The sequence below is a fragment of the Eurosta solidaginis genome, chromosome 1, assembly GCF_040869045.1.
Source record: "Eurosta solidaginis isolate ZX-2024a chromosome 1, ASM4086904v1, whole genome shotgun sequence".
Classification (NCBI taxonomy): domain Eukaryota; kingdom Metazoa; phylum Arthropoda; class Insecta; order Diptera; family Tephritidae; genus Eurosta; species Eurosta solidaginis.
This window is the reverse complement of record NC_090319.1, coordinates 287,352,496-287,378,372: the sequence shown is the minus strand read 5'-3', so window position 1 is coordinate 287,378,372 and position 25,877 is coordinate 287,352,496. Positions and strand designations below refer to the sequence as shown.

At 33.8% G+C, this 25,877-nt stretch overlaps 1 long non-coding RNA gene across 1 annotated transcript in view; it reads left to right on the top strand.

Annotated features, from left to right (window-relative positions):
• Positions 1-25,877, top strand: part of LOC137237447 (uncharacterized) — a 297,015-nt gene that overhangs the window by 9,423 nt on the left and 261,715 nt on the right. The window contains exons 3-4 of the long non-coding RNA XR_010948958.1: positions 24,015-24,077; positions 24,468-24,666. This is a non-coding gene — a long non-coding RNA (uncharacterized lncRNA). The remainder of the gene's footprint in view (positions 1-24,014; positions 24,078-24,467; positions 24,667-25,877) is intronic.

Below are 25,877 nucleotides of genomic sequence, written 5' to 3'. Positions count from 1 at the left end.
CCCCACTTATTAAGTTATATTTGTTCCCAAACTAATTATGTAATCTATTGTATACTGCCATAAAATCAGATTAAATACGGAAAAGCACACATACCCCACTTATTAAGTTATATTTGTTCCCAAACTAATTATGTAATCTATTGTATACTGCCATAAAATCAGATTAAATACGGAAAAGCACACATACCCCACTTATTAAGTTATATTTGTTCCCAAACTAATTATGTAATCTATTGTATACTGCCATAAAATCAGATTAAATACGGAAAAGCACACATATCCCACTTATTAAGTTATATTTGTCCCCAAACTAATTAAGTAATCTATTGTATACTGCCATAAAATCAGATTAAATACGGAAAAGCACACATACCCCACTTATTAAGTTATATTTGTTCCCAAACTAATAATGTAATCTATTGTATACTGCCATAAAATCAGATTAAATACGGAAAAGCACACATATCCCACTTATTAAGTTATATTTGTTCCCAAACTAATTATGTAATCTATTGTATACTGCCATAAAATCAGATTAAATACGGAAAAGCACACATACCCCACTTATTAAGTTATATTTGTTCCCAAACTAATTATGTAATCTATTGTATACTGCCATAAAATCAGATTAAATACGGAAAAGCACACATACCCCACTTATTAAGTTATATTTGTTCCCAAACTAATTATGTAATCTATTGTATACTGCCATCAAATCAGATTAAATACGGAAAAGCACACATATCCCACTTATTAAGTTATATTTGTTCCCAAACTAATTATGTAATCTATTGTATACTGCCATAAAATCAGATTAAATACGGAAAAGCACACATATCCCACTTATTAAGTTATATTTGTTCCCAAACTAATTATGTAATCTATTGTATACTGCCATAAAATCAAATTAAACACGGAAAAGCACACATATCCCACTTATTAAGTTATATTTGTTCCCAAACTAATTATGTAATCTATTGTATACTGCCATAAAATCAGATTAAATACGGAAAAGCACACATACCCCACTTATTAAGTTATATTTGTTCCCAAACTAATTATGTAATCTATTGTATACTGCCATAAAATCAGATTAAATACGGAAAAGCACACATACCCCACTTATTAAGTTATATTTGTTCCCAAACTAATTATGTAATCTATTGTATACTGCCATAAAATCAGATTAAATACGGAAAAGCACACATACCCCACTTATTAAGTTATATTTGTTCCCAAACTAATTATGTAATCTATTGTATACTGCCATAAAATCAGATTAAATACGGAAAAGCACACATACCCCACTTATTAAGTTATATTTGTTCCCAAACTAATTATGTAATCTATTGTATACTGCCATAAAATCAGATTAAATACGGAAAAGCACACATACCCCACTTATTAAGTTATATTTGTTCCCAAACTAATTATGTAATCTATTGTATACTGCCATAAAATCAGATTAAATACGGAAAAACACACATATCCCACTTATTAAGTTATATTTGTTCCCAAACTAATTATGTAATCTATTGTATACTGCCATAAAATCAGATTAAATACGGAAAAGCACACATATCCCACTTATTAAGTTATATTTGTTCCCAAACTAATTATGTAATCTATTGTATACTGCCATAAAATCAGATTAAATACGGAAAAGCACACATATCCCACTTATTAAGTTATATTTGTTCCCAAACTAATTATGTAATCTATTGTATACTGCCATAAAATCAGATTAAATACGGAAAAGCACACATATCCCACTTATTAAGTTATATTTGTTTCCAAACTAATTATGTAATCTATTGTATACTGCCATAAAATCAGATTAAATACGGAAAAGCACACATACCCCACTTATTAAGTTATATTTGTTCCCAAACTAATTATGTAATCTATTGTATACTGCCATAAAATCAGATTAAATACGGAAAAGCACACATATCCCACTTATTAAGTTATATTTGTTCCCAAACTAATTATGTAATCTATTGTATACTGCCATAAAATCAGATTAAATACGGAAAAGCACACATACCCCACTTATTAAGTTAAATTTGTTCCCAAACTAATTATGTAATCTATTGTATACTGCCATAAAATCAGATTAAATACGGAAAAGCACACATACCCCACTTATTAAGTTATATTTGTTCCCAAACTAATTATGTAATCTATTGTATACTGCCATAAAATCAGATTAAATACGGAAAAGCACACATACCCCACTTATTAAGTTATATTTGTTCCCAAACTAATTATGTAATCTATAGTATACTGCCATAAAATACGGAAAAGCACACATACCCCACTTATTAAGTTATATTTGTTCCCAAACTAATTATGTAATCTATTGTATACTGCCATAAAATCAGATTAAATACGGAAAAGCACACATATCCCACTTATTAAGTTATATTTGTTCCCAAACTAATTATGTAATCTATTGTATACTGCCATAAAATCAGATTAAATACGGAAAAGCACACATACCCCACTTATTAAGTTATATTTGTTCCCAAACTAATTATGTAATCTATTGTATACTGCCATAAAATCAGATTAAATACGGAAAAGCACACATATCCCACTTATTAAGTTATATTTGTTCCCAAACTAATTATGTAATCTATTGTATACTGCCATAAAATCAGATTAAATACGGAAAAGCACACATACCCCACTTATTAAGTTATATTTGTTCCCAAACTAATTATGTAATCTATTGTATACTGCCATAAAATCAGATTAAATACGGAAAAGCACACATATCGCACTTATTAAGTTATATTTGTTCCCAAACTAATTATGTAATCTATTGTATACTGCCATAAAATCAGATTAAATACGGAAAAGCACACATACCCCACTTATTAAGTTATATTTGTTCCCAAACTAATTATGTAATCTATTGTATACTGCCATAAAATCAGATTAAATACGGAAAAGCACACATACCCCACTTATTAAGTTATATTTGTTCCCAAACTAATTATGTAATCTATTGTATACTGCCATAAAATCAGATTAAATACGGAAAAGCACACATACCCCACTTATTAAGTTATATTTGTTCCCAAACTAATTATGTAATCTATTGTATACTGCCATAAAATCAGATTAAATACGGAAAAGCACACATATCCCACTTATTAAGTTATATTTGTTCCCAAACTAATTATGTAATCTATTGTATACTGCCATAAAATCAGATTAAATACAGAAAAGCACACATACCCCACTTATAAAGTTATATTTGTTCCCAAACTGATTATGTAATCTATTGTATACTGCCATAAAATCAGATTAAATACGGAAAAGCACACATACCCCACTTATTAAGTTATATTTGTTCCCAAACTAATAATGTAATCTATTGTATACTGCCATAAAATCAGATTAAATACGGAAAAGCACACATATCCCACTAATTAAGTTATATTTGTTCCCAAACTAATTATGTAATCTATTGTATACTGCCATAAAATCAGATTAAATACGGAAAAGCACACATACCCCACTTATTAAGTTATATTTGTTTCCAAACTAATTATGTAATCTATTGTATACTGCCATAAAATCAGATTAAATACGGAAAAGCACACATATCCCACTTATTAAGTTATATTTGTTCCCAAACTAATTATGTAATCTATTGTATACTGCCATAAAATCAGATTAAATACGGAAAAGCACACATACCCCACTTATTAACTTATATTTGTTCCCAAACTAATTATGTAATCTATTGTATACTGCCATAAAATCAGATTAAATACGGAAAAGCACACATATCCCACTTATTAAGTTATATTTGTTCCAAACTAATTATGTAATCTATTGTATACTGCCATAAAATCAGATTAAATACGGAAAAGCACACATACCCCACTTATTAAGTTATATTTGTTCCCAAACTAATTATGTAATATATTGTATACTGCCATAAAATCAGATTAAATACGGAAAAGCACACATACCCCACTTACTAAGTTATATTTGTTCCCAAACTAATTATGTAATATATTGTATACTGCCATAAAATCAGATTAAATACGGAAAAGCACACATACCCCACTTATTAAGTTATATTTGTTCCCAAACTAATTATGTAATCTATTGTATACTGCCATAAAATCAGATTAAATACGGAAAAGCACACATATCCCACTTATTAAGTTATATTTGTTCCCAAACTAATTATGTAATCTATTGTATACTGCCATAAAATCAGATTAAATACGGAAAAGCACACATACCCCACTTATAAAGTTATATTTGTTCCCAAACTAATTATGTAATATATTGTATACTGCCATAAAATCAGATTAAATACGGAAAAGCACACATATCCCACTTATTAAGTTATATTTGTTCCCAAACTAATTATGTAATCTATTGTATACTGCCATAAAATCAGATTAAATACGGAAAAGCACACATACCCCACTTATTAAGTTATATTTGTTCCCAAACTAATTATGTAATATATTGTATACTGCCATAAAATCAGATTAAATACGGAAAAGCACACATACCCCACTTATTAAGTTATATTTGTTCCCAAAATAATTATGTAATCTATTGTATACTGCCATAAAATCAGGTTAAATACGGAAAAGGACACACACCCCGTTATTAAGTTATATTTGTTCCCAAACTAATTATGTGATCTATTGTATACTGCCATAAAACCAGATTAAATACGGAAAAGCACACATACCCCACTTATTAAGTTATATTTGTTCGCAAACTAATTATGTGATCTATTGTATACTGTCATAAAACCAGATTAAATACGGAAAATCACACAAATCCCACTTACTAAGTTATATTTGCTCGCAAACTAATTATGTGATCTATTGTATACTGCCATAAAACCAGATTAAATACGGAAAAGCACACATACCCCACTTATTAAGTTATATTTGTTCCCAAACTAATTATGTAATATATCGTATACTGCCATAAAATCAGACTAAATACGGAAAAGCACACATACCCCACTTATTAAGTTATATTTGTTCGAAAACTGATTATGTGATCTATTGTATACTGCCATAAAACCAGATTAAATACGGAAAATCACACAATTCCCACTTACTAAGTTATATTTGCTCGCAAACTAATTATGTGATCTATTGTATACTGCCATAAAACCAGATTAAATACGGAAAAGCACACATACCCCACTTACTAAGTTATATTTGCTCGCAAACTAATTATGTGATCTATTGTATACTGCCATAAGACCAGATTTAATACGGAAAAGCACACATACCCCACTTATTAAGTTATATTTGTTCCCAAACTAATTATGTAATATATCGTATACTGCCATAAAATCAGACTAAATACGGAAAAGCACACATACCCCACTTATTAAGTTATATTTGTTCGAAAACTGATTATGTGATCTATTGTATACTGCCATAAAACCAGATTAAATACGGAAAATCACACAATTCCCACTTACTAAGTTATATTTGCTCGCAAACTAATTATGTGATCTATTGTATACTGCCATAAAACCAGATTAAATACGGAAAAGCACACATACCCCACTTACTAAGTTATATTTGCTCGCAAACTAATTATGTGATCTATTGTATACTGCCATAAGACCAGATTTAATACGGAAAAGCACACATACCCCACTTATTAAGTTATATTTGTTCCCAAACTAATTATGTAATATATCGTATACTGCCATAAAATCAGACTAAATACGGAAAAGCACACATACCCCACTTATTAAGTTATATTTGTTCGAAAACTGATTATGTGATCTATTGTATACTGCCATAAAACCAGATTAAATACGGAAAAGCACACATATCCCACTTATTAAGTTATATTTGTTCCCAAACTAATTATGTAATCTATTGTATACTGCCATAAGACCAGATTTAATACGGAAAAGCACACATACCCCACTTATTAAGTTATATTTGTTCCCAAACTAATTATGTAATATATCGTATACTGCCATAAAATCAGACTAAATACGGAAAAGCACACATACCCCACTTATTAAGTTATATTTGTTCGAAAACTGATTATGTGATCTATTGTATACTGCCATAAAACCAGATTAAATACGGAAAATCACACAATTCCCACTTACTAAGTTATATTTGCTCGCAAACTAATTATGTGATCTATTGTATACTGCCATAAAACCAGATTAAATACGGAAAAGCACACATACCCCACTTACTAAGTTATATTTGCTCGCAAACTAATTATGTGATCTATTGTATACTGCCATAAAACCAGATTAAATACGGAAAAGCACACATACCCCACTTATTAAGTTATATTTGTTCGCAAACTAATTATGTGATCTATTGTATACTGTCATAAAACCAGATTAAATACGGAAAATCACACAAATCCCACTTACTAAGTTATATTTGCTCGCAAACTAATTATGTGATCTATTGTATACTGCCATAAAACTAGATTAAATACGGAAAAGCACACATACCCCACTTACTAAGTTATATTTGTTCGCAAACTAATTATGTGATATATTGTATACTGCCATAAAACCAGATTAAATACGGAAAATCACACAAATCCCACTTACTAAGTTATATTTGCTCGCAAACTAATTATGTGATATATTGTATACTGCCATAAAACCAGATTAAATACGGAAAAGCACACATACCCCACTTACTAAGTTATATTTGTTCGCAAACTAATTATGTGATATATTGTATACTGCCATAAAACCAGATTAAATACGGAAAAGCACACATACCCCACTTATTAAGTTATATTTGTTCCCAAACTAATTATGTAATATATTGTATACTGCCATAAAATCAGATTAAATACGGAAAAGCACACATACCCCACTTATTAAGTTATATTTGTTCGCAAACTAATTATGTGATCTATTGTATACTGTCATAAAACCAGATTAAATACGGAAAATCACACAAATCCCACTTACTAAGTTATATTTGCTCGCAAACTAATTATGTGATCTATTGTATACTGCCATAAAACTAGATTAAATACGGAAAAGCACACATACCCCACTTACTAAGTTATATTTGTTCGCAAACTAATTATGTGATCTATTGTATACTGCCATAAAACCAGATTAAATACGGAAAATCACACAAATCCCACTTACTAAGTTATATTTGTTCACAAACTAATTATTTGATCTATTGTATACTGCCATAAAACCAGATTAAATACGGAAAAGCACACATACCCAACTTATTAAGTTATATTTGTTCGCAAACTAATTACGTGATCTATTTTATACTGCCATAAAAGCAGATTAAATACGGAAAATCACACAAATCCCACTTACTAAGTTATATTTGTTCGCAAACTAATTATGTGATCTATTGTATACTGCCATAAAACCAGATTAAATACGGAAAAGCACACATACCCCACTTATTAAGTTATATTTGTTCGCAGACTAATTATGTGATCTATTGTATACTGCCATAAAACCAGATTAAATACGGAAAATCACACAAATCCCACTTACTAAGTTATATTTGTTCCCAAGCTGATTATGTGATCTATTGTATACTGCCATAAAACCAGATTAAATACGGAAAATCACACAAATCCCACTTACTAAGTTATATTTGTTTGCAAACTATTTATGTGACCTGTTGTATACTGCCAAAAAACCAAGGAAATTATCTTTTGAAAAAGTGTATCAAATATTTTGTCATAGCCGCGTGCATTTCATTTCGGTGGTATATGCGTCAATATAAATCTGTTTGTTTAACAAATTAAAACTTTCCATTATAGTTATTAATTAAATGCGCTTAGCTCGGTCTAAAATCTCTTCGGAGGTTATCGCGCCTTGTACTTATTTACTTCTTTTATTTACAACAAACAAGATTTTTCATTTTGTAGCCCTGACGTTAATTAAGATATATTGTTGTTATTTTCTGCAATTTTGACTGAACAGTTTTTGCTTATAAATTAGATAATTGGAGACTATTAAAGGACCGTTTTTCTTGAGGAACATTTTCGGGACCTTTTCAAACTTTTGTAGGACTATTTCGGGACTATTTAGAGACTGTGTTCGAAATCTTTTTGGGGCTGTTTTCATAATAATATCGTCTAGACTTTTTGGGGACTAACTCCATAGAGTTTCAAGATTCTTTTCAAAAGTAATTTACGATTCACGGATCTACTTGTTGTTTTCGGAAGTATTTCAAGATCATTAAAAAAAGTATTTCATGTGAGTATTGGATCCTCCTGGACTGGAACGCGGTTTTAGGCTAGTTTTACGAATATGTGAAAGATGAACAGATGTTTAATTCTACAAAGAACTAACGCCCTATTAACACTTAACGAATGATATTGATTATGTCATTCCATTTAACTTCGAGCACTGTTGTTGCTACCACCTATTAGCAGTTTGGAACCAGAAAAAACTAATTAAATGTAACATTGTATACCATTTGATAACACAATTCAACTGTGCAAATATACATATATATAAACAAACAATTACTAGGAAATGTTCATGTGAAAAAGTATAGCAAAATATTTTGTCAAAGACGCGTTCATCTCATTTCATGGTACATGCGTCAATATGAATCTGTTTGTTTAACTAATTAAAACTTTCCATTATAGTTATTAATTAAATGGGCTTAGCTCGGCCTAAAATCTCTTCGGCGGTTATCGCGCCAATTATTTATTTACTTCTTTTATTGTGTAGCATTGACGTTAATTAAGATGTATTGTTGTTATTTAAAATTCCAGAAATTTTGACTGAAAGGTTTTTGCTTATTTTTTATTAACATTTCTCAATTAGGTATAAATAGCGCTCACAAAATTTATGTCGGTGTACTGTATATTTAAAAAGTGAACCAAAAGTTCTTAAACTAAATGAATTTATACAATATTTTCGCGATCCTTCTTGTCGTTCTAAGCTGCATTTTATACTCGTCGAATGCGGAATTTTGCGCTATAGGTGGAGTATTTATAGACATAAAGGACAGCCCACACTCGGTATCAATATTAGAGTGTTCCAAGTTTCTTTGCACTGGTTCCCTTATCTCTCTAAATTCGGTGGTCACAGTTGCGAATTGCGTAGCCGGAAAACAATCTCGGAATCTCGCCGTTCTAGCTGGTGTAGCCGATAATAATAGATTAAACAGAAAATACGGTCAACTACTCGATATAATTTTTGATCCTCCGCATAGTCAAGGATCATTCGTTATGAAGTAAAAGTTGTTAGAGATTTTACAGAGCAGCAAGATTTAGTAAAGTCTGTAAAGCTTTGCGATACCGAATTAACACCAGGCACGCCTTTGAAAATTAATGGATGGGGTTTGCGATATACAAATGTAAGAGATCCTTGTAATAAACTCCATAGTACTACAATGCGTATAATAGAAAAGATCAATGCAAAATCCAAATTAGCGAGATAGTATCGTGGATTATACCAGATACATTCATTTGTGCTGTAAGTGAAATAAGTCATCTGGGTCATGGAGATGATGGAGCAGGGGCACTTGTGAATAACAAACTTTGTGCGGTGGCACAATATTATACTGCTAGCCCCCAAGTTCCCGATTTATTTATAAATGTTACAAATGAAATAGTTAGAGCATTTTTAACACCCCACACACTGTTGAGTGGAATATCACCCCTACTCGACAGAACACCGAATTTCGAAACATTTTGAGATAGGTCGTTTTCGAAACAGCAGTTTGGATATGGTGACATTCCAATCGCCAGTCGAACTGGCGATATTTGTTTTATATATCATGTACAAATAAATTGCTATGATTGCGAGAAAATAAATATTTTTGATTGTATGCAATGAAAGTTATACGTAAGTATGTAAATGCCTTAAATTGTGAGATCAAAGTTTATTCACTACTGTAAAGTTCCCTCGTGTATGAATAGATCATAAGATAAAAAGAAAATTGCGGCACAACTACTTTGAGGCCCTGGCAAACTCCGTGTAAAATAGCTGATCCAATCAACTCTATGGAAGTCAACTCAATCGGTAATTGAAGTCATAGAATAACACCTTAGTCGTAAAGATACCATAGCCAACCAACTAGGTTTTGGTTTCCCCCATACTCATAATATATACATTTTTGCGATGGCTAATTTATTCACATGTCTTCGTTTCGAAATTTCTTACATTTTCTATTTGATGAAGTTATCACATATTTTAGGATAAGGCACCAATAACCGATGCCAGTATACATATATCTATGGTTAAGTCAAAATATGTTTACGAATTGGGCGTTGTGAATATGGGAAGTTTTCTAGGGCTTTGAAGAGCTGATATTTTACCAAAATATGACTTTACTTTGGAAAAAGGTGTCGCTGAATGTGGCACAGCGCGCACTGAACTGTTTTGAAAACCCTCAGAAATCGGAGTCGCTATTAAAAAAAAATTGGCGCGATTTACCTCCGAGGAGATGTAAGCCTAAATTTCGCTTCCAATTTACGTTGTGCTTCTTTTTAGTTTTTTCTAAAAATCGGAGGGACGGGAACTACATGTTTAATGCCGACAGAAATACACTCGGAGTGTTTGCAAAACTACTGCCAAGGGGCGATCCCGCTTAGAAGAATATGTTTTCTAATTGAAACAACGTTTTTCTTAGTTGTTGATGTTGCCTTGCGCGAGACTTTAACGCAAGACCTTCAGGGTGTTTGGCGGAGCACGCTTCCACCATCCAAGCGAACACAATATCTAACGTGCATCTCTTATCGAAAAACTCAGAGTACTTGGTTATAATTCGATTAGAGAATGATTTAAGAAACAGTGAAATGTGATGCTGTCACAGTTATCAATTATTTGTAGGATATGATAGGCGAAAGTTGTGCGAAAATATTGGTAGCTGCAAATCAGTTTTTCATTTGTAATAATCAAAAGTAATAAGAGAAAATGAAAAAAAACAAGTGAGGAAGGTTAAGTTCGGGTGTAACTGAACATTAGATACTCAGTTGAGAGCTATGGTGACAACATAAGGGACAATAACCATGTAGGAAAATGAACCGAGGGAAACCCTGGAATGTGTTTGTATGACATGTGTATCAAATGAAAGGCATTAAAGAGTATTTTATGAGGGAGTGGGCCATAGTTCTATAGGTGGACGCCATTTAGGGATATAGCCATAAAGGTGGATCAGGGTTGACTCTAGAATGCGTTTGTGCGATATGGGTATCAAATGAAAGGTATTAATGAGTATTTTAAAAGAGCGTGGACCTAAGTTCTATAGATGGACGCCTTTTCGAGATATCGCCGTAAAGATGGACCAAGGGTGACTCTAGAATGCGTTTGTACGATATGGGTATCAAATGAAAGGTGTTAATGAGCATTTTAAAAGGGAGTAATCCTTGGTTCCATAGGTGGACGCCGTTTCGAGATATCGCCATAAAGGTGGACCAGGGGTGACCCTAGAATTTGTTTGCACAATATGGGCATCAAACGAAAGGTGTTAATGAGTATTTTAAAAGGGAGTGGGCCTTAGTTCTATAGGTGCACGCCGTTTCGAGATATCGCCATAAAGGTGGGCCAGGGGTGACTCTAGAATTCGTTTGTGCAATATGGGTATCAAACGAAAGGAGTTAATGAGTATTTTAAGAGGGAGTGGGCCTTTCTGGACCAGGGGTGACTGTAGACTTTGTTTGTACGATATGGGTATCAAATGAAAGGTGTTAATGGGTATTTTAAAGGGGAGTGGGCCTTAGTTCTATAGGTGGATGCCGTTTCGAAATATCGCCATAAAGGTGGACCAGGGGTGACTCTAGAATGTGTTTGTACGATATGGGTATCAAATTAAAGGTATTAATGAGGGTTTTAAAAGGGAGTGGTGGTTGTTGTATAGGTGGTCGCCTTTTCGAGATATCGCCATAAAGGTGGACCAGGGGTGACTCTAGAATGCGTTTGTACGATATGGGTATCAAATGAAAGGTGTTAATGAGTATTTTAAAAGGGAGTAATCCTTAGTTCCATAGGTGGACGCCGTTTCGAGATATCGCCACAAAGGTGGACCAGGGGTGACCCTAGAATTTGTTTGTTCAATATGGGCATCAAACGAATGGTTTTAAAAGGGAGTGGGCCTTAGTTCTATAGGCGGATGCCGTTTCGAAATATCGCTATAAAGGTGGACCAGGGGTGATTCTAGAATGTGTTTGTACGATATGGGTATCAAATTAAAGGTATTAATGAGGGTTTTAAAAGGGAGTGGTGGTTGTTGTATAGGTGGTCGCCGTTTCGAGATATCGCCATAAAGGTGGTCCAGGGGTGACTCTAGAATGCGTTTGTACGATATGGGTATCAAAAGAAAGGTGTTAATGAGTATTTTAAAAGGGAGTAATCCTTAGTTCCATAGGTGGACGCCGTTTCGAGATATCGCCATAAAGGTGGGCCAGGGGTGACTCTAGACTTTGTTTGTACGATATGGGTATCAAATGAAAGGTGTTAATGAGTATTTTAAAAGGGAGTAATCCTTAGTTCCATAGGTGGTCGCCGTTTCGAGATATCGCCATAAAGGTGGTCCAGGGGTGACTCTAGAATGCGTTTGTACGATATGGGTATCAAAAGAAAGGTGTTAATGAGTATTTTAAAAGGGAGTAATCCTTAGTTCCATAGGTGGACGCCTTTTCGAGATATCGCCATAAAGGTGGACCAGGGGTGACTTTAGAATATGTTTGTACGATATGGGTATCAAATTAAAGGTATTAATGAGAGTTTTAAAAGGGAGTGGTGGTAGTTATATATGTGAAGGCGTTTTCCAGATATCGACCAAAATGTAGACCAGGGTGACCCAGAACATCATCTGTTGGATACCGCTAATTTATTTATATATGTAGTACCTGCCAAGATTTTAAAGGTTTTTTATTTCGCCCTGCAGAACTTTTTCATTTTCTTTTACTTAATATGGTAGGTGTCACAACCATTTTATAAATTTTTTTCTAAAGTTATATTTCGCGTCAATAAAACAATCCAATTACCTTACCATATTTCATCCCTTTTTTCGTATTTGGTATAGAATTATGGCATTTTTTTCATTTTTCGTAATTTTCGATATCGAAAAAGTGGGCGTGGTCATAGTCGGATTTTGTTCATTTTTCATACCAAGATAAAGTGAGTTCAGATAAGTACGTGAACTGAGTTCAGTAAAGATATATCGATTTTTGCTCAAGTTATCGTGTTAACGGCCATGCGGAAGGACAGACGGACGACTGTGTATAAAAACTGGGCGTGACATCAACCGATTTCGCCCATTTTCACAGAAAACAGTTAGCGCCATAAAATCTATGCCCCTACCAAATTTCAAAAGGATTTGTTAATTTTTGTTCGACTTATGGCGTTAAAAGTATCCTAGACAAATTAAATGAAAAAGGGCGGAACCACGCCCATTTTTAAATTTTCTTTTATTTTTGTATTTTGTTGCACCATATCATTACTGGAGTTGAATCTTGACATAATTTACTTATATACTGTAAAGATATTAAATTTTTTGTTAAAATTTTACTTTAAAAAAATTTTTTTTTTAAAAGTGGGCGTGGTCCTTCTCCGATTTTGCTAATTTTTATTTAGCGTACATATAGTAATAAGAGTAAAGTTCCTTCCAAATTTCATCATGATATCTTCAACGACAGCCAAATTACAGCTTGCAAAAGTTTTAAATTACCTTCTTTTAAAAGTGGGCGGTGCCACGCCCATTGTCCAAAATTTTACTAATTTTCTATTTTGCGTCATAAGCTAAACTCATCTACCAAGTTTCGTCGCTTTATCGGTCTTTTGTAATGAATTATCGCACTTTTTCGTTTTTTCGAAATTTTCGATATCGAAAAAGTGGGCGTGGTTATAGTCCGATATCGTTCATTTTAAATAGCGATCTGAGATAAGTGCTCAGGAACCTACATACCAAATTTCATCAAGATACCTCAAAATTTACTCAAGTTATCGTGTTAACGGACGGACGGACGGACGGACGGACGGACATGGCTCAATCAAATTTTTTTTCGATCCTGATTATTTTGATATATGGAAGTCTATATCTATCTCGATTCCTTTATATATGTACAACCAACCGTTATCCAATCAAACTTAATATACTCTGTGAGCTCTGCTCAACTGAGTATAACAAGTAAAGGTGTCTAAGTTGGGGTGTAACCGAACATTATATACTCAGCGTGAGCTTCAATTGTACATTTCATTTCAGATAAATTACTTTTCTACATACCACGTAGCACAGCCCGGTTAAAAAAATGTCTCCCCATTTCCTCTTACAATAACACTTGATAATGGAAATATCATTGATTCAAAACTACTTTTTGCTAATTTATAGCTTATTATTCTAGTCTATGACCCTTTTAAACTTGTTTTATATCTAAGTTGCCGTGATCTTTAACCGATCCCGTCCATTTTTACTATAAATATTTTCTGCTATAAGGAAAATATGTGTACACAATTTCATTGCGATATGTTTATTTTTCTTCGAGTTATGGCTCCCGAAACATAGAAAATTGCTTAGTCATAAAAGGGGCGGTGCCACACCCATTTTCAAAAATTTTAGGTTTTCCAATTTAATGTTATAATCCAATTCAGAAAGTAAAATTCTATTCATACAAAGCTCTTTTTCGCTAAGATAAGCTTGTTATTTTGGTCTACAACCCTTTTAAAAATATTTTATATAAAAGTGGGCGTGGTCTTTAACCGATCTCGTCCATTTTTCCTAGAAATATTTCCTACAATAGGGAAAATTTGTGTACCCAATTTTATTATGATCCGTTAATTTTTCTTCGAGTTATGGCTCCCGAAACATAGAAAACTGCTTAGTCATAAAAGGGGTGGTGACACGCCCATTTTTTTTTTTTTCATTTGAGATTTTTCCTATTTTTTGTTATAAATCCACTTGGGAAATGAAATACTATTGATATAAAGCTCTTTTTTGCAAAGATGTAGCTTATTTTATTCGCACACGACCCTTTTAAAATTTTTTTATATAAAAGTGGGCGTGGTCATTAACCGATTTAGTTAATTTTTATTGAAAGCATTCCTTAGGGTAAAGGCAACCTCTCTACCGAATTTTGTTACGATAAGTTTAACGGTTTTTGATTTATGGTTAATAACATTTGTAAAATTGATTTTATCACAAGTGGGCGGTGCCACGCCCGTTTTAAAAAATGTTTCAAAACTTTTTTCAAGAGTCTCAATATCAGTCCACACGTCATGCTTGGTTTCGTTAGGCGAAATACTATAAAATTCTCAGATCCGTATACGATCAAGTTATTATTCACGGCCTTTGTTAGGTCGCGTTTGGAATATGCAGTTTTTATTTGGAGGCCAAGCCAGCAGACAGCTGTAAATAGAATAGAGCATATACAGAAGATCTTTCTTAAATATGCTCTTCGACCTTTAAACTTCTCTGAACCTATGCCTCCTTATTCTTCTCCTCTCTTGCTATTAAACCTTAAGACCTTGTTGGATCGTAGATCTATTATCTGCTTAAGTTTCGCTTATAACATTATTAATGGGTTTATTGACTGCCCGTACTTGCTGGAGCGGTTTCGATTTAATGTCCCTCAACGTTCTCTCCGAAATTTCTATCCCTTTTATGGTGATAATCTTAGAACTAATTATGCCTGTAATGCTCCTATTGCCCGTGCTATACGTGAGTTTAACTCACTGAGCGTTACGGTTTCATTGGATTTTTCACTACCAAGGTTTAAATTTTTAATTATTTTAAACTCTGCATTTTAAGTTCTCCGGTCCATATATGTATATAAGTTTCATACTTTTAGCTCTACATTGAATTTAAGAACTATTTAATATATTTAGTCTGTAAGGATTTATTCCATTGACTGCAAATAAATGAAATGAAATGAAATGAAATTTCAACATGCTAGATGTATTATTTACTAAATAATCAGGTTTTTGGTGTTTTCCAAAATGTTATATATATAAAAATTGGGGGTGGTTATCATCCGATTTCAATCACTTTCTGGGTCCAGATAAGCTCGTGTACCAAATTTGGTAAAAATATCTCAATATTTACTCAAGTTATCGTAACGGACAGACAGGCGGACGGACATGGCTCAATCGATTTTTTTTTTTCGATGCTGATGATTTTGATATATGAAGTCTATATCTATCTCGATTCCTTTATACCTGTACAACCAACCGTTATCCAATCAAAGTTAATATACTCTGTGTGCAAAGGACGCTGAGCATAATTAAAGCGGGAAAGTAAGCAAAATGTTGCTATTTGTCTGCCATTACGAGAAAAACGTGCCCTAATCCATAATGTAATGATGGAATGTGGAGGATGTTTTGACAGCTGTCAAATTGACCGCCCTTAACTCCAGGATGTATTTTGGAAGCACATGAGATTGGGGCATAAAAGAGGGCCCATTTTTGAAATTGTGCTTAAATTCCTACTTTTTCAATAATGATAAAATACGGAATGGAGTGTATTTGGCTTGATTTTTGCGCAATTTCGTCATAAAAATTATTAAATGAAGATTGCTATTTTCACCTTTATATTAAGTCGCTTTCATGTTTGTCCCCTCATTTCCATACTAATTTTTGACCCACGGAAAAGTCTTTTTAGCTAGACACTTGATACTTAGTACATAGTTCAGATCTGGGAGACATTACAATGCAAGTGAAAAAAAATCCGCTAGGTGGCGCACGGATTGAGATATTGAGAAAATTGATTTTAAAGTGGAAATTTTGCGAGCGAATTTTAATTAACTTCTCGATGATCCAGAGACTTGAAACTTTGTAAATAGTTTGCCGTGGGTCAGAACACGGTGAAAATGCAATATTTTATCAAAAAAATTCGCTAGGTGCCGCATGGAATGCGATATTAGAAAAATTAGTTTTAATTTGGGAATCTTTCAATCCATTTTTAACGAACTTCCCGGTTACATAGTACTTGTAACTTAGCACATGGTTCGAGACTCAGTGACAATAAAATTTACAAAAAACAAAATTCCGTTAGGTGGCGCCCTAAGTGAGATACTACAAATCCCTGAAAAAGGAGGGGAATCTTGCGATCGATTTTTGAGTAACTTGCTGGTGAGCTAGAGAATTGAAACTTGGGCCGTCGGTCAGAACCCGGTGGCAATGCAACATTTGATCAAAAAATAATCTCTAGGTGGTACGCGGATCGAGATAGTAAGAAAACAAATTTTAATTTGGGAATCTTTCAATCCATTTTTAACTAACTTCCCGATTACCCAGAGACTTGAAACTTTGCACTGAGTTAGAGGCCTAGTGACAATACAACTTACAGAAAACAAGGTTTCGCTAAGTGGTGCGCTAGTCAAGATAACTGCAAATCCTTTAAAAACGGGGGGAATCTTGCAATCGATTTTCGAGTAACTTCCCGATTAGCTAGAGACATGAAACTTGGGCCGTATGTCAGAACCCGGTGACAGTGCAATATTTTATCAAAAAAAATTTTAGGCGTACGCTACTTTCACCACGATTCTTTTAGACTTTCAGGCGTATGCGAATTTCACGACGATTTTCAGCTGTGCAAATGAAGTAGCTGACAAACGAGGTGGAATTCTCTTGTTATGATGCGAGGTGGAATTCTGTTGTTTTCGCCAGTATTGTCAGCGAAAATTCCACTATTCTATTAAATCTTGCTATTTTGAACAAATAAATAAAGATATGAATTTTCATTTAGGAATTACTAATCAAAATTGCAATTGCCTTTTTGTAGGCAGCACTAAAAAATTGAAAATAAAAAGATGATACAAAAATTATAAGGACTACTTTCATATAAATGGACCAAAAAATAGAAGGCAATTTTTCCTTTAATACAGACATAGTCTTGTTGAATTTTGACTAAAAAACTTTAACCGAAGCTCTTGTAAAATATTTTTGGGATTTAAAATTGTAAAGGTAGAGCACCTGTTTAAATTTTAAATAATCAATTAGTTAATCCCAAGTAATGGTTTGCCTTAAATTGAAGGATTGCGCTCCACCTTTATAGTTTCAAATCCCAAAATTCTTTTCCAAGAGCTATTGTTAAAGTTTTTTAGTCAAAATTCAACAAGACTTTGTCTGTATTAAAGGAAAATTGCCTTTTATTTTTTGGTCATTTATATAAAGGTAGTCCCTAAAATTTTCTTATCATCTTTATACTCAGTTGAGCAGAGCTCACAGAGTATATTAAGTTTGATTGGATAACGGTTGGTTGTACATATATAAAGGAATCGAGATAGATATAGACTTCCATATATCAAAATAATCAGGATCGAAAAAAAATTTGATTGAGCCATGTCCGACCGTCCGTCCGTCCGTCCGTCCGTTAACACGATAACTTGAGTAAATTTTGAGGTATCTTGATGAAATTTGGTATGTAGGTTCCTGAGCACTCATCTCAGATCGCTATTAAAAATGAACGATATCGGACTATAACCACGCCCACTTTTTCGATATCGAAAATTTCGAAAAACCGAAAAAGTGCGATAATTCATTACAAAAGACCGATAAAGCGACGAAACTTGGTAGATGAGTTGAATTTATGACGCAAAATAGAAAATTAGTAAAATTTTGGACAATGGGCGTGGCACCGCCCACTTTTAAAAGAAGGTAATTTAAAAGTTTTGCAAGCTGTAATTTGGCAGTCGTTGAAGATATCATGATGAAATTTGGCAGGAACGTTACACTTATTACTATATGTACGCTTAATAAAAATTAGCAAAATCGGAGAAGGACCACGCCCACTTTTAAAAAAAAAAATTTTTTTAAAAGTAAAATTTTAACAAAAAATTTAATATGTTTACAGTATATAAGTAAATTATGTAAACATTCAACTCCAGTGATGATGCGGTGCAATAAAATACAAAAATAAAAGAAAATTTCAAAATGGGCGTGGCTCCGCCCTTTTTTATTAAATTTGTCTAGGATACTTTTAACGCCATAAGTCGAACAAAAATTAACCAATCCTTTTGAAATTTGGTACGGGCATAGATTTTATGACGTTAAATGTTTTCTGTGAAAATGGGCGGAATCGGTTGATATCTAGCCTAGTTTTTATACACAGTCGTCCGTCTGTCCTTCCGCATGGCCGTTAACACGATAACTTGAGCAAAAATCGACATATCTTTAACGAAATTAGTTCACGTGCTTACTTGAACTCACTTTATCTTGGTTTGAAAAATGAACGAAATCCGACTATGACCACGCCCACTTTTTCGATATCGAAAATTACGAAAAATGAAAAAAATGCCATAATTCTATACCAAATACGAAAAAAGGGATGAAACATGGTAAGGTAATTGGATTGTTTTATTGACGCGATATATAACTTTAGAAAAAACTTTATAAAGTGGTTGTGACATCTATCATATTACGTCGAAGAAAATGAAAAAGTTCTGCAGGGCGAAATAAAAAGCCCTTAAAATCTTGGCAGGTATTACATATATAAATAAATTAGCGGTATCCAACAGATAATGTTCTGGGTCACCCTGGTCCACATTTTGGTCGATATCTGGAAAACGCCTTCACATATACAACTACCACCACTCCCTTTTAAAACTCTCATTAATGCCTTTAATTTGATACACATATCGTACAAACTCATTCTAGAGTCACCCCTGTCCACCTTTATGGCGATATCTCGAAAAGGCGTCCACCTATAGAACTAAGCCCCACGTCCTTTTAAAATACTCATTAACACCTTTCATTTGATACCCATATCGTACAAACGCACTATAGAGTCACCCCTGGTCCACCTTTATGGCGATATCTCGAAAAGGCGACCACCTATGGAACTAAGGATTACTCCCTTTTATAATACTCATTAACACCTTTTTTTTTATACCCATATTGTACAAACAAATTCTAGGGTAACCCCTGGTCCACCTTTATGGCGATATCTCGAAACGGCGTCCACCTATGGAACTAAGGATTACTCCCTTTTAAAATATTCATTAACACCTTTTATTTGATACCATATCGTACAAACGCAATCTAGAGTCACCCTTGGTCCACCTTTATGGCGATATCTCGAAAAGGCGATCACCTATACAACAACCACCACTCCCTTTTAAAACCCCCATTAATACCTTTAATTTGATACCCATATCGTACAAACACATTCTAGAGTCACCCCTGGTCCATCTTTATGGTGATATCTCGAAACGGCGTCCACCTATGGAACTAAGGATTACTCCCTTTTAAAATACTCATTAACACCTTTCTTTTGATACCCATATTGTACAAACAAATTCTAGGGTCACCCCTGGTCCACCTTTATGGCGATATCTCGAAACGGCGTCCACCTATGGAACTAACTCCCTTTTAAAATACTCATTAACACCTTTCATTTGATACCCATATCGTACAAACGCATTCTAGAGTCAACCCTGATCCACCTTTATGGCTATATCCCTAAATGGTGTCCACCTATAGAAATATGGCCCACTCCCTCATAAAATACTCTTTAATGCTTTTCATTTGATACGCATGTCATACAAACACATTCCAGGGTTTCCCTCGGTTCATTTTCCTACATGGTTGTCACCATAGCTCTCAACTGAGTATGTAATGTTCGGTTACACCCGAACTTAACCTTCCGTACTTGTTTTATTTAAATTTTGAAATGTTTGCAGTTTATAAATTTCTTTTGAATGCATCAATTTGCTCGTAATATTCTAGGACAGTGGTCGAATGCGAATAAACGACCAAAAATACCGGAGGTGGTGTCAAAAGATATGTTTTTTCTTCGGTATCATAACCTGAAAGATTTCACTAATGCCAAAAGATATTTGCAAAAAAAAAAAACACTTTAAAACTGTAGCCACAAAACTGTACTTAGATCCTACCCCCGCTTTTGGGGCGGCCGGGGTCATTGTTCAGATTATTGGTACCGATGTCAAAATGTGTCCTTTGAACACTCTTTCTTTGGACGTGTATTAATAGTATACTTCTCTTCCGGAGTATTAACTAAAGTAGTTTTTAATATATTACATGATTGAAGAAGTTATTCAACACACAACAGGAAGACGGACAAGGCAACAGTTTACTAATTTGGTGGAGTATTAATTGAGGTTCTGGCGTTAGTCTTGATCCCTTAAACATCAGATGTTTCAGCTGTGAGAAGATCCGTTTTTGCCACCTTACATTGAATTCGACGCTGCGGTGAACTGTAGCAGGGGCTCCGAAGCCGAAGAGATCTTTTAGACATCTGGCCAAGCCTTCGCTGACAGTAAAGAAACCAAGTGCGCTGCTACAACTTTTCAGATGCCCGTTCGGGACATCGTCATGTACATGTTCTAACGAGCATAACGTCTTCATTATATAGCGCACGTTGTTGCTTTAACGACAACAACACTCACCAAATGCTTTGGGGGAATGTGGGGTGTTGATAGTCCTTTTCCAGATATAGATCCGGCACGTTCCGGTAGCTAGTGCTATTAACGTATTAGCACGAATATCGCGGAAACGTGTTGATGTGACCAAGTTTATCCTTCTAGGTCATACCACCCCCTCCACACAAGTTTCTGATAGCCTTTCACCTGGAAATGACCATCATGGGTGGATGACTTGTACATCAATTGGGTTACTGTACAAAAGTGTAATATAATGTGCCCACCTCTCAATTGATCACCCGTTCACAGGAACATTGACGGCAACGAAAAATCGGTTCAGCAAAGGCCGGTGTATCGTTAGACATCTCTGAGGCAGCTACATTCATCAATAGTGACATACTTTCCAATCTCAAGCAAACCGCAATTGGTATACTACGGACTCGCATAAAATCAACAATCAAATTTTGTCTGATTACGGTTAGAAAATAACAGTTTCTTCGGATTATATTCAGAAAAGAGATATTCGGGATCACTTCTACAATCACAGGGCACAGACTGTTAAGCCTACACACGGAAGTATGAAAATCCCCTTCAACGCTAGGTGTAAGAGCTGTAGTGAGGACGGTTGATAGGAAACATTCACCCACATTCCCTGCGAGAGCTTATCCCCAGGAAGAATTAGGTCCTGAAAATAAGCCAGTTTTGTGCTATCCGATTTAAGGGCGGTATCAAAATGCTCCATAAAGGACATCAGGAGGTATATTAGTTAAACACTAACAGCGTATATCATGCAACCAAACAACCATAAAAGCCTCGGATACTGCCACTTTCGATGCTGACCACGGAAAACGTTTTAACACTTATAAACCTAAACTCACTTTATCTTGGTATAAAAAATGGCCGAAATCCGACTATAACCACGCCCACTTTTTCGATGTCGAAAATTACGAAAAATGAAAGAAATGCCATAATTCTATACCAAATGCTAAAAAAGGGATGAAACATGGTAATTTGATTGGTTTATTGACGCAAAATATAACTTTAGAAAAACTTTGTAAAATGGGTGTGACACCTACCATATTAAGTAGAAGAAAATGAAAAAGTTCTACAGGGCGTAATCAACAGCCCTTGGAATATTGGCAGGAATACTGTTCGTGGTATTGCATATATAAATAAATTAGCAGTACCCGACAGATGATTTTCTGGATCACCCTGGTCCACATTTTGGTCGATATCGCGAAAACGCCTTCACATATACATCTAAGGGCCACTCGCTTTTAAAACCCTCATTAATACATTTAATTTGATACTCATATCGTACAAACACATTCCAGAGTCACCCCTGGCCCACCTTTATGGCGATATATCGAAAACGCGTCCACCTATAGAACTAAGGATTACTCCCTTTTAAAATACTCATTACCACCTTTCATTTGATACCCATATCGTACAAACATATTCTAGAGTCACCCCTGGCCCACCCTAATGGCTATATCTCGAAAAGGCCTACACCTATAGACCAAATGCCCACTCCCTCTTAAAATGCTCAGTAACACCTTTCGTTTGATACCCATATCGTACAAACATTTCACCCTTGGTGCACCTTTATGGCGATATCTCGAAAAGGCGTCCACCTATAGAACTAAGGATTACTCCCTTTTAAAATACTCATCACCACCTTTCGTTTGATACCCATATCGTACAAACATTCTAGAGTCACCCTTGGTTCACCTTTATGGCGATATCTCGAAAAGGCGTCCACCTATAGAACTAAGGATCACTCCCTTTTAAAATACTCATTACCACCTTTCATTTGATACCCATATCATACAAACATATTCTAGAGTCGCCCCTGGCCCACCTTAATGGCAATATCTCGAAAAGGCGTCCACCGATAGACCTAAGGCGCACTCCCTCTTAAAATGGTCAGTAACACCTTTCATTTGATACCCATATCGTACAAACACATTCTAGAGTCACCCCTGGTCCACCTTTATGGCTATATCGCGAAAAGGCGTTCACCTATAGAACTAAGGCCCATTCCCTTTTAAAATGCTCGTTAACACCTTTCGTTTGATACCGATATCGTATAAGCACATTCTAGAGTCACCCCTGGCCCACCTTTATGGCGATATCTCGAAAAGGCGTCCACCGATAGACCTAAGGCGCACTCCCTCTTAAAATGGTCAGTAACACCTTTCATTTGATACCCATATCGTACAAACACATTCTAGAGTCACCCCTGGTCCAACTTTATGGCGATATCTCGAAAACGCCTTCACATATACAACTAAGGCACACTCCCTTTTAAAATACTCATTAACACTTTTCATTTGATACACATGTCATACAACCACATTCCAGGGTTACCCTGGGTTCATTTTCCTACATGGTGATTTTCCTTATTTTGTCTCCATAGCTCTCAACTGAGTATGTAATGTTCGGTTACATCCGAACTTAGCCTTCCTTACTTGCTTTTTTTTTTTGTTTTGTAATATTCATTATTGTATGTGCGGGTTTAAGTAAATCTATGGAAACAATTTTTATAGTATTATCATGTTGAATTTTGAATGTTTTATTTTGTCTGGAAATAACTTTAAATGGTCCCTAGTAAGGTGGTTGTAAATTATACTTATGAATAACTTTAAGAAAGACGTATTCACAAGTTCTAATGAGTTATTACTTGTTTGTTGTAGAACTGATCCAGTTGCAACATCTGATGCATCTACAGCAAGTGATAGTTGACCATTTTTATCAAAGTGAGTAGTGTTTTTGTGTAACATTTTCAAAAGCTGAAGTAGTTTTTTCTGTCCAATTTAATTCTTTAAATTTATTTTTGATAGCAAAATTTAACATTTCATGTAGTGAACTAAGTTCTTTTGCCAACATTTTAATATATCTATGATAATTATTCACCATACCTAAAAATGTTTGTAATTTATTAATTGAGAGAGGTTTTCCAAAATTAGAAGTTATTTCAACTTGTTCAAAAGAAGGTCTGATTCTTTCACTAGAAATTTCGTAACTTAGAAAGTCTAATTTTTCAACTCCAAAAATACATTTTGTAGGTTTAATATTTAAATTATATTCCTCAAGTCTTTTAAAAACTGTTTTTAAATGTTTTATATGTTCTTCCTCATTGTTACTAGCTACTAATATGTCGTCAATATAGACAAAAACAAAATCTAAACCTGAAAATACTTCGTTTACGATACGTTGAAATGTTTGAGCACTGTTTCGTAATCCAAATGGCATTCGTACGAATTCAAACATTCCAAAGGGAGTTGTTATAGCTGTTTTGTGAATATCTTCTTCTGCCATTGGTATTTGGTGATATGCACGAATGAGGTAAATTTTTGAAAATATCTTTTTATTTTTTAAATCTATGTTAAAATCATGAATATGAGGTAAGGGATACCTATCTGGTATTGTTATAAAATTAAGTCATCTGTAATCTCCACCAGGTCTCCAGTCATTTGGATCTTTCTTAGGGACTAGATGGAGTGGAGAAGCGATGTGAGAGAAGGTCTACATATACCAGTTTTGACTAAAAATTCAAATTCAGTTTTTGCTATTTTTAATTTTATAGGATCTAGACGACGAGGTTTAGAAAAAGGAGATACTCCTTTTATTTCTATTCGATTAACCGTTTTGGTTGTACTTTTTCAGTATAATTAGGTTCACACGTAATAAGAGGAAATTCATTTAAAATATTTGTAAATTTACTTTCTGAAATAGGAATCTAAAGAGAAAATATGTCGCAAAAACCAGAAGATGCAGAAATTTTTAATTTTGTTTTCAAATCTGTAATTTCTTTATTTTTAATATCTACCAAAATACCAAATTTTTCTAAAAAAACTTGTACCAATAATGGGAGTAGAAATATCTGCAAGAATGAAAGGGAATTCAAAATCCCTTCTAAGACCTAAATCAATTTTTAAGAGTGTTGTTCCGAAAGTTTCTATGTTAGATCCATTAGCTGCTGAAAGTGTAAGGTCAGAAAAACGTTTATATATTTAAAATTTTGAAGAAGGGACAACTGAAACTATAGCACCTGTATCAATTAAAAAATTTAATTTATTATATTTATCAAATATGAATAGACGGTTGGAAGATTGATTATTAACTCCATTATTACCCACAGTCATAACGGATTTGTTTAGTTTAAAGAGTTTGAGTTTAGATTATTTTTATTTGAATTAAAATTACACGGTTTAATACATTTGAACGCATTATGTTTAAATTTTCGATGATACCAACATATATTATTAGCATTATCCAAATTTCTAGGTGTAGAAAAATTTCTCAAGTTAGATCGATTTCTTTCTCTAGATCTGGATCGAATTTTTAATAAATTAATATCGGTAGTAATTTGATTTAAATTTTGAAAAATTGTAATAGTTAAATCAGTTAAATTTTTTATACATTGTGTAAGAACATTGTTTTCAATACTAGCTATTGAAGAAATTTTAGAGGAATTTGGTTTATTAATTAAATCAAAAAGTTTGTCTGCAAGTGAAATTATGTGAGTAATATTTTGAACATTACTTGAAGTTAAA